This window comes from Ptychodera flava, assembly GCF_041260155.1.
Source record: "Ptychodera flava strain L36383 chromosome 3 unlocalized genomic scaffold, AS_Pfla_20210202 Scaffold_26__1_contigs__length_13983176_pilon, whole genome shotgun sequence".
Lineage (NCBI taxonomy): Eukaryota > Metazoa > Hemichordata > Enteropneusta > Ptychoderidae > Ptychodera > Ptychodera flava.
Genome location: NW_027248280.1, coordinates 7,947,684 through 7,958,884, shown reverse-complemented (window position 1 = coordinate 7,958,884; position 11,201 = coordinate 7,947,684).

The window sequence follows — 11,201 nt, the reverse complement described above, 5'->3', positions numbered from 1 at the left end:
CCCATGCAATGAATGTCGAACGTCTTACAAGAAAGCGCATAGATAACGTTGGTTGATTTGCAAGTCATGTAGTGTTTAATGGCGAAAGTTTTTCTGGTGACTTGATTTGGAGTTTGGATCACGGTGGAGAGGCTCATCTTACTTGTGTTGCATGGCTTACATCCCTAGGTTATCTGTTCTTATTCAGTGTGTTTATTTTATTTTTGGTGGATGATGTCGCTAATGGTAGCTGGTCTGCGTTGGGTGATGATGGGTGCATTTTGGACAACTTCATTTGAACTGACGATTTTTAAGATAAGTTTTCGTAGATCTGGTTGACCTTTGGGTCATATCTAGAGATCCAGGGTACTCGCTGTGAAGTTTGCTTCTTCTTAAATTAACCCTTTGTGCGCTGTGGTTTTCCCACCAAAATTATAGTGCAACATTTTACCAATTTTGTGATTTTTTCTATAAAGTTTTTGACAATTTTTGACCAAACGAACATCAAATTTTATCGGCTTCAGATTTTAATCAAAATTTTAGCAAAAATTTGAAAAAAAATTGACTGGTGTATACTTTGATATTGGCGACAAAAATTGACTTTGGCGCTCGAACGGTTAATAGATCATTACGGGATGGGGGCGATGCACGGGCAATCTGTGGATTGATAATTTTTGTCGAATGCCAAGATTGTCGTACGTAGCACGAATATTCAGCCAGTAGTTTTTCACACCACTCCTGTTTACTACATATGCGCCGTATGTAATCGACCCGAAAACATGGCGCGGGGGTAGCTTGTAAGCGGCAGGTATCGGTGAAATGCAGTGGGCTTACTGTAGAGATCGGTTTCGAGTTTATGGTATAACAGGTTAAAGTATATATGTGCATCAAGGAATGGAGTGATGTGCTTGTTTTCTTGCCCTCTGAACTTCAATTATTTTCAGATGACGGCTAAGATGGTCAACGAAGGTGTGTCTTCTTTGGTGACTTTTGATAGTGCTGCTATCGATGAAGCGGTCTGTAACTTCTGGGCAGTTAGGTGTAGTGTAATAATATTTCCACATCCACCAGCTCATATAAATGTTGACGTATGAAACAGCAAAGGGTGTTCCCATCGCGGTGCCGGAGATTAGTCTATAATGCTGCAGGTTGAATCAGAAATAGTTGCTGTTTTAGTGCACGTCCACGTCCACGTCATGTGTATGAGAATAGAGCTGCATTGACGTTAAGTCGATTTGTGTGATGGAGGAGACTGGCGATGTCCGTGACGAGTTTTGCGCAATAACAAACCCGTGCCGATTTCAAATCAAGGCATAGAAATGCTGCACGGGCAGGGGTTTGAACTTGATTTCACATTTGACGTCCAAATGGTAAATCGCCTGGATTTTTGATTTCATGGATTTTACCGAAAATGTAGAAAAAAGACACCTTTGCGACCAGGCCAGTGGAGAATAGCGTTTGTTTCACTGTCTCTGGTAGATTGAGTGAACCAACCAAATTGGTAAGATATATATATATATATATATATTATATATATATATATATATATATATATATATATATATATATATATATATATATATATATATATATATATATAATATATATATATATATATTAGCCTGTTGATATATAATATGTCTGTGGCGTAAGCTGTCAATTCGTAGGGGAGATATTGATGTTACGGTCTTTCCGAGAAAAAAATGGAGGTGTCTATGCGATAACAATTAATCAGTTTGTTTAATAATCTTTTTATGTCAGTTTGCCAACACGCATTTAAAATTGTGTTATATAAAAAACTATTTCGCCTACTGTTGGAAAAGTGAACTAAACGTATGGCTTATTCAATCTATCATCATCGGGCCACGGCCTCGCCCTCACATGCGTGACTGAGCTCGGAATTCAAAACGACTTGACGACAGATGCGATTGAGAAAATGGACCATAGGCCTAGAGTTTCTCGCACCACTGTCGGACTTAGTTGTGGTTTCTTTCTTCAGCACGTCTACTTTCCTTGAAATGTGTTTTCATAAATGTGAAAAACGTAAATCTCCGAAATTAATATACTTGTCAATTCCATGTGAGACGGTACACTGTCTGTACACTATTTATATAAGTTTTAGCAAATAGTAAAACAATAATCGGCGACACACTCTTCGATAGCATTCTTCCTGAACGTCCTTGAACCCTTGTGTGTGGCCCTTGTTTTAGATGCGTTCGGCACGGTTGTTGAGAAAAATGATTAATAGCTTAATGTGTCGGAATTTACAGATTCACGTGACAAAACTATCTCGTGATTGGTAGCTGATTGACATTTAGTGTGTCATTTAACGAGAGACTACTAAACTTTTCTTGTTTTTAGTTTCAACTGAGAACAAAGCCAAATAGGCCGACCAGGGTGTACAATATCTACGACTTACATTCGCCAGCGTTCTCGATGAAAATTAATTGCGCCGAGTCTCTAAAGTCGGTATCATATCTCCATGTTTATTGTCGGTTCAATGACCATATTTAAAGTCAGGGACTATCCCTACGGTGAATTTCCTATTGCTATTCCATATTTCATGCACGAAGTTGCCTGTACATTTAAAATACGCTCCTTCGGAAGCACAAAAGTTTGCAGACTATCGACGGTGGTAACCCAGCTTGCACAAGGCCGTGATGACATGTCATCAGTTACGAAATTTACCAGCTTTTGAAAATAGAGTGGCAATTATACCTGCGTCGTTCCTTCGAATTCGGAATGGATAAAAAATTAGATTGACGATTCAGATGATACCCGACATTGACATCAACATTAAGTGCTGATCGCGAACATAGAAAACATCGAAATGGCCAGACTTGACGAGAGAGAGAGAGAGAGAGAGAGAGAGAGAGAGAGAGAGAGAGAGAGAGAGAGAGAGTTTTACTCACGTTTAACTATAGTATACTTACGGGAAAACCGTTGCCATAATCTGTTATAATGTGCTCTTTAACACGACCATTCAATGACGCGAAGAATATTACGTGGATTGTCCGTCGTCCGTCCATCGCGAGCCCGTCGCCTGCTGTCCGTCAACATTCATCCAATAAGCTTAAACCACATGACATTTCCAAATTGCTTTTAGCAACTTTCAATCTGTTTGGTCATTGCCAGAAAGAAGGTTGAAGATTTTTGTCGGTTTAAATTTGTCGAAGTAAATTGACTGCAAAATTTGTTTGGCATCAGTTTCACTCACAGATAAGAAAGATGAAAGCGTAATTGTCATTTTGCCCTTTTCGGCAAAAGACACATTTGGCGGTAAGCCTTTTACTGGTATGATGAAAACGTGTCACGTCTCAGTAATCGTCAAAAATGCATTAACAATTCGATATATCGAACAATACTGGTCTGCATGCTTTGAAATTTTAATGACCATATGAACAATGCCTTTCCATTTAACAAAGTTACTCATTCAATTCGACGACACTCATATCGGGTGCCATGTTATGCATAGTTAAATGATAACCACAGACAAACCCAACACCTTTTTTTAAGTGCTATATTTGTGATAGTTCGCATTCGAAGCAAATAAATTATGCACAACCACGGACGACAGCTGCAAAGATTGCAATTTAAATTCAATATGTGTGATTTGATAATGAGTAGTAAATCCGCTTCATTGACATTCATCGGGGAACGAAACAGCAATCTTATGGAGTGTCACAAACATGCCACTCGAACTAATTGCAACCACTGAAGACTTCGAAATGTCAACGGTTTCAAACGAAGTACAGGTAAAGTCCACGGAGAATAGCAATGGCGTGTGTAGTCTATCCTTTCCGTACGTAAATATTGACGCGTGGTCTAGTAAGGCATAATTTTAGAAGTTCAGTCCTTTCTCTTAGACCTAATTTTAGTGCTTGAATAGTTCGTATAGGTCCATAATGCAAAGCATTCATAGTGTTATATGGGCATATGTTCCACTGATATAAACACAGTCACTTGAGGTAATCGATCATAATAGCTGACGCACTAGATGCGTAATTAGGGGCTCAAACCTCCAGGGGCTTCGGCCCTTATTGTTGTTACCGGATTTCAGCATTCTTCTTCTTCCTTGCACTCTTGGTGTTTATTCTGTTGACCTGCCGTGACCCTGACAGAAACACGTTTCGTATTATTTAAGTAAAAAGATGTAATATAGTTCTAAATTTAAAAGTATTCATCGCCCATCTTGTGAAGATGTGAATAAAAAATCACCAGAAGTCGAAAAAACAGTGTTATTATTTGGTGCTCACAGTGGTGAAATAAACATCTATGATATTCGTTTATTCGCTCTATAATTAACGCTTCGCGAAACTTCCTTTCAATATGCCAATGAATCGGCTTTCTGACTTTCCGAGATCAGAGTTTTTCGCTCAATACTAGGACTATCTATGAATCGATGGCTACTTGGTTCTTTATGCTAATAAAGGGACAAACTCATACAAAAGATTTACACACCTTAAGAGACCAACGAAAGTGCATCGATGATTTGTAGTTAGTGTGACGTATGTACTGATCACAATTTCTACGCTCAATTGTCGAGAATTCACAACAACGACGAGTGCAGGGAAGAGACAAAAGAGCAGCCCGCACTCGATTAAAACGTAATCATTTCTCTTTGTGACCAACATTATAACGCAAATGGTATGATGTATTAATACTACAATTGCTCTCTAGAAACCGGAAGGTACATACTGATACAGACTAGAGTAACCACAATAATAGTTTTTTGGTTGTTATGGTACAACGAAGTAAGATGGAAAAATGAAGAAGATTATCTGATTGACCGTATTTCCATGACAATGTATTGATTTACGAGATCGTACTACTATGAGACTTGGAAGATACGGTGTTTAAGGAAATAAAACTATTAAAGAACATGTTAAATACCATACCACAGCCACGATTCGTCCGCACCATTCTTATTTGTTATGCATTATTTACAGAAGGTTCGATTAGTTATTGTTTTCACAGGGTGACTCCTGTCGGTAGATCCACTCAGTTTAAGGTAGTATGCACCTCGAAAGTGAAAGATTTAAACTTTTGCTCAAACTTTCCTTAAGGAGTCCAGCCATTCTCTTACTGAATCAAGATTAAAAATCGGGGGTCGCAGTGAAAAGTTTGGTACTAGAGAAACAAATATCCCAAGATTTACCGATATTTAAAATTCAAAATGGCCGCCATCTCTGTGTTAATTCTATGGGGAAAAATAAAATGTCCGATTTTCGAAAAAACTAAGCAGGTGAAATGTTTTCTTACACCAAGAGCTTTAAAATGAACACCCACAAGTGGTAGCTCAGAAAAAAAATTGTAAAAATTTGAGTCCGAATATCTGTCCCCGGGGCGCGTTCTGCCGTAACATAGCAGAAAATTATGTCATTTTACCTAAGATATGGAAACCGGTCATCAACACTCGCCATTGCAACTTGAGGAACAAAATCTGACAATGAAAGGAGGTCGATAGCCAACATTCCTAAAACATACTCAGGAAACACCCTCAACATATTGACTTTCTTCTCACATTAAGACACTAATTTTGTTGATTAGTCACTGCCATAATTAATATTTTCTACGCGTGACTTTTTTGAACATGGACAGTGTAAGGATGTCTTTATGAGTAGCACAACGGCTCGCCTAAACGAAGAGTTCATTACGCTGTAGATGATGAAGTTCCAGAAACTGTTTGACGCTACAAAGCACGATGCAAGTACTTCGATCTGGTCGGGCAAAGCCTTGGATCGTGCACCAGTTATCATGTAAAACAACATTATGCCCGCATACGGTGTCCATGATATCGCGAAGGCGGTTGTTACCGCAAGGAATATTTTGATTGCTTTCCAGTTTTTGGCATCTGCGTTGCCATCTACGATGGACTGTCGGTTTTCTTGACGGTTTGGCACATGATGGCCGATTCGCTTGAGCTGCTTCTTCGCGATTACTAGTATTCGAGCGTAGAGCACTATTATAATTCCAAACGGGACAATCTTGCAGATGACGGCGGTGAGTATCACTGTATCATGCCCTCTGTAATTGGGGATGCACGTATAGGTTGGGGGATGGTAGCCGTAGAACTCACTACCGTTGACGAATCTCAGAAAAAGCGAATACGACGCCAGGAAAATCCAACCAGAAAGAGCCATCACCACTGCCCTCTTCTTTGTCATCAAGACGGGATACCGAAGAGGCCATTGTATGGCAAGGAATCTGTCTACAGCAATGAACATCAAAGACATGGTAGATGCCGTCACAGCAGTGTGATACACAACGCCTAACGTAACACATACTGGGTGAACGGATTCGAGGAGAGGCTCCTGTGTCACGCAGCCGACAAGAGATGTAAGAAACAGGAACCCCATTATGAGATCGGCAGTGGCGAGAGAAATCGCGAAACATCGACCTCCGATTGGAAAAATCTTGTCATTTTTCCTGAAAACGGCGATGTTCAACACATTACTGATGATAATTAAAACTGCAATGACAAAAATTGGTATCGCCTGTGTGACGATTATAGTAAGTTCAATGTTCAACTTTCCAACGTTAACCGTTGTGTTCATGTTGCCACAACTTGGGTAGTTCTCCAGATACCCTGATGTTTGTTGTGTTATAATATAAGTAAGGTAAGATGTGCATATATATTATTGGCTGTGACGGGTTTGACGAGTGTCGTGTGCAGAGCGTGTGCATTACTAACTGACTATGCAAATTTAATGTTAATCTTGTAATCCGAAATGAGGTTCTGATATGCATATATTAGGTTCAATCATCAGCTAAGTAGAAGCGCTAAATGTTATTCTTGACAGGAAAATGCCACCATGAAATGAGATCAGTTATTGAGGTGTTGTTTCTTTAATTTTTATTAAAGTCGTTTAAGCATTTGCAAAACAAATGGACACATTATCAAGGGTACAAATTTGTATTCCATTTTGAGAATAATGAGATCATACAATTAACAAGTCTTAAAATCTGTTTCCTGTGTCAATGGCTTTTGTAGGACAGGCAAACAATTACACGACAACAAGAAGGACAGCAAAATCAAACTAATAGCTAGATTATCAGTGATAAGTGGATTTGTACAACCATGCGGCGAACACTGGGACAAATACCACAATACACATCACATCACATCACACCACGTCAACCAAAATAAGCACTCTGAAAAACAACAATTTATATTATACATTATGCATGTTTGAGTATTTTGTGTCTACTGTATCTGCCAAATCAATTAATTTGCCTGAACTTTTTGTAAATAGTCCATTATGCAACTGGTGCTAGTAGGGTTCGTCGAGGGCACCGTACACAAAGGTCTTAAGCAATATTTACTCCGACTCATTCTTTCTCTTGTTTGTCAATCGATAAAGTATTTTATCGTCCATATTCCGCACTAATTTGACAATATATCCTAATTGACTGTTCCTGACCGACATACAAAGACGAGGCCAGTGCTCTAATGAAATGTGTTGCAAAAAGAGGAGCAATATCCAATCACAGCCTTGCCCGACAAGATCTAGCTTTGCGCGAAGGGGAGATATTGATATCACAGTCTTTTCTATATGGAAATTGGCATTATATCTTACGTTTTCTACGACAGAAACCAAGTTTTCTATAGCTACCATGCAAAATCCGGCCTTGACCAATGTCCCTGTCCTGTTTTGGAGAAAAACCTTCCGAGCGGCGTAGTTAGTGATGTAGACGGTCAGAAATCTTAATCTTCGTGTCTAAATGACTATAGCAATCATAAACACCTGTTATTCAATATCATAGGTCAAAGGCATATTGCACAGTTCTTCTACCAGACACACAAGGCAGCACAGCACATCAAAGTACAGCATAGCACAGCACAGCACAGTACTGCACAGCACAACGCAGCACAGCACTGCACAGAACAGTACAGCACAGCACTGCACAGCACTGCACTGCACTGCACAGCACAGCACAGCACAGCACAGCACAGCACAGCACAGCACAGCACAGCACAGCACAGTACAGTACAGCACAGCACTGTACAGCACAGCACAGCACAGCACAGACAATGAACGATGTACAGGTACATATTACACATTCTCCAAAGAAATCACACATACGTTAAAAACAACTAAGAAGTGATGTAAAGTGCTTTTTAAGTTACAGATGGAAAACGTAACTTTTCTTGGTTTATAGGAGTATTATTTTTAAGTGAGAGCACGGGGATCTATTGAAAATTCGAAGCCAAATAGACCCAAAGGCGTTTAAAATTTCTGCAACACACCTTCGCTAGCGGTCACTATAAAAGAAATCCCTAAAGGTCAAAATTCAAGATTTTACTTACGAAGTTGTCTGTTCATTTAAATACGTTCATTCGGAAGTAAAAACCGTTTACATACTTTCGATGGCGATCACTCAGCTTGCTCCCGGCCGTCACATATCATCAATTACGAAGTTCCCCGGCTTTCGAGACTAAAGGTGCAACATTGGCACCGTTGTTCCTTTGTTGAGTTTAGGACATTGAACAAGGCAGAGATAAAAAATTAGAATGATGATAAAGACCATACCCAAAACTTGACATTGACATGAACACCTCAACATAAACTGGTGACCGCGAACCGGTAAACATATGTCGACAAAATGAAACATTGAAAAGACTAACTAGACTTGGACTTGATATGAGAGAGAGAGAGAGAGAGAGAGAGAGAGAGAGAGAGAGAGAGAGAGAGAGAGAGAGAGAATGTGTGTGTCTGTGTGTCTGTGCTGCCATGAACTGATTATGTTCATACTGATCTCGCGCCTGATTGCACATTGACGCTTCACGTATGTGGTAAATGTACAGATACTTTCCAGAAATTAGATTGACCTGATTACAGGCGAAGGACAAAGCTTGATGTTCGGGGAGTTACCCTTGTGATGTTGTGAAAAATGGTCGCCATTATCTTCTGTCAAAACATGTTCTTCAGCACCACGTTTCAATGACGCGGAGCCTATAAGATTGGGGTGTTGTCTGCCGTTCGTCGCCCACAAAGATTAACTTACACATAAACCACCACTTTTATTTCTTTAAAATTTATTTTGCAGGATCATAGTGGTGACCATAGCTAGATAAATCATATCGTGGTACTCTGTAATCGGTTCCGTATCGTCTGCTATTTCATGTTTTTTCCTCTCCTACTTATCTTTGGCGAACATGATTGAGAATTGTACGGGCCTTATTTCTACAGAATTTCAATAATTTGTCAGTGTTTGAAAATTTTAAAAAGAAGTATTCATCCATGATATTTCCAAATTTTATTATTAAAGAAACTTTCGATATGATTAATCATTGCCACAAAAAATTGAAGACTTGTTCTCAGTTGTTCTCGTCTATTTTCGTCGAAGTAACCTGACTGTAAACATTGTTTTGCATCAATTTCATTCACAGGTAACAGAGATGCAAAGATAAATGCCATTTTCCAATTTTCGGCAAAAGACGTATCGGCAGTTAAGCCGTACAGATACGACATCCTGTCACGCCTCAGTAATCGTAAAAAAAAATCATTAGCGATTCCATATATCGAACAGTATTGGCGAGCCGCACGTTGAAATTTTTATTAATCCTGTGAAGAATGCCTTGCGATATTACAAAGTTTCTCATTCAATTAGAGGGCGCACTGGTCGGATGCTCTTTTTATTAAATGATTACGAGTTTTTCATATTCATCTTATTTGTGGTATTTCCCGTCTATAGGAATTCATTTTTGCTTTGACTAGATAAATTATGCACAACTGGGTCAGCAGATGCAAAGTTTACTATTTAATCTCGTCTAGTCAATAGGAGTGATTTGATAGTGAGTCACAAAGCCTTTTTAGCTCATGTGTTCACACACGAGTGAGGTCGACGCACGGGCGACCTGTGGATTGATAATTTTGTCGAATACTCAGATTGTCGTACGTAGCACGAAAATTCAGCCCGTCGTTTTTCGCACCACTTCAAATACTACATAAGAGCCGTGTCCGCCGGGTGGCAGCTTGTAGGTGGCAGGCATCTGTGAGATCATGGAGCTAAGTGGCACAGGTATCATCACTGGAAAATGCAGACATCAATCGTCTAGAAGGTATATATGATCAATAAATGTCATATATTAATTCTTTTTAAGTATATAGTCCAGTCAATCTAAGCCAAAAAAGGGGTCAACCTAGGACTAATTGCAACAGAAATTATTTCTTCACCATGCATTTTGGAAAGGTCTTAGAAATAACATACTAAAAGTATAAAAAAATCTAAGGGGTGCAACAGTGCCTAATTTGCATAAATGTAAAGGGGGCTCATGGGTACAAAATTGTCGCTGATAGATGGTTTTTACCTAAAATATGTGGCTAAACATGATTTTGATACAGGTTTTTTGGCTTATTTGCCTCGTTTTTGGTCTAGGCAATGTTGATGGAAATATTTTGTCGCCATAGAAATATTTCTCATTTGCATAAATCCAATATGGCCGCCACAACACTTCACTTTTCTTTGTTTTTTCTCTAATTAATAACTATTTTTAAGCTACTACTGATAGCAATAGAAAAATGTTTTCAATTTGTATTGTAGAGAAGTCCTAGAATAACATACTGAGAGCCTAGTACAATCTAGAATTGTAAACAGTGCCTAATTTGAATAGATGTAAAAAGATTATGGTTACAAACTTGGTGCTGATAGAATATTTCTGCTAAAAATAATTGGCTAAACATGATATGTTATGCAGGTTTTTGGCTTATTTGCCTCGTTTTTGGTCTAGGCAATGTTGATATAAATATTTTGTCGCCATAGAAATATTCCTCATTTGCATAAATCCAATATGGCCGCCACAACACTTCACTTTTCTTTGTTTTTCTCTAATTAATAACTATTTTTAAGCTACTTCTGACAGCTATAGAATAATTTATTCACTATGTATTTCAAAGAGGTCCTACAAAGGTATACTAAAAGCCTAGTAAAATCTAGAAATGTAAACAATGCCTAATTTGCATAAATGTAAAAAGATTATGGTTACAAACTTGGTGCTGAAAGAATTTTTCTACTTAAATATTTGGCAAAACGTGATTTATGCAGGTTTTTGGCTTATTTGCCTTGTTTTGGTTTAGGCAATGTGGATGCAAATATTTTGTCGCCATAGATATATTCCTCATTTGCAAAAATCCAATATGGCCGCCACAACACTGAGCTTTTCTTTGCATATCTCTAATTAATAACTATTTTAAGCTACTTCTGACAGCAATAGAATT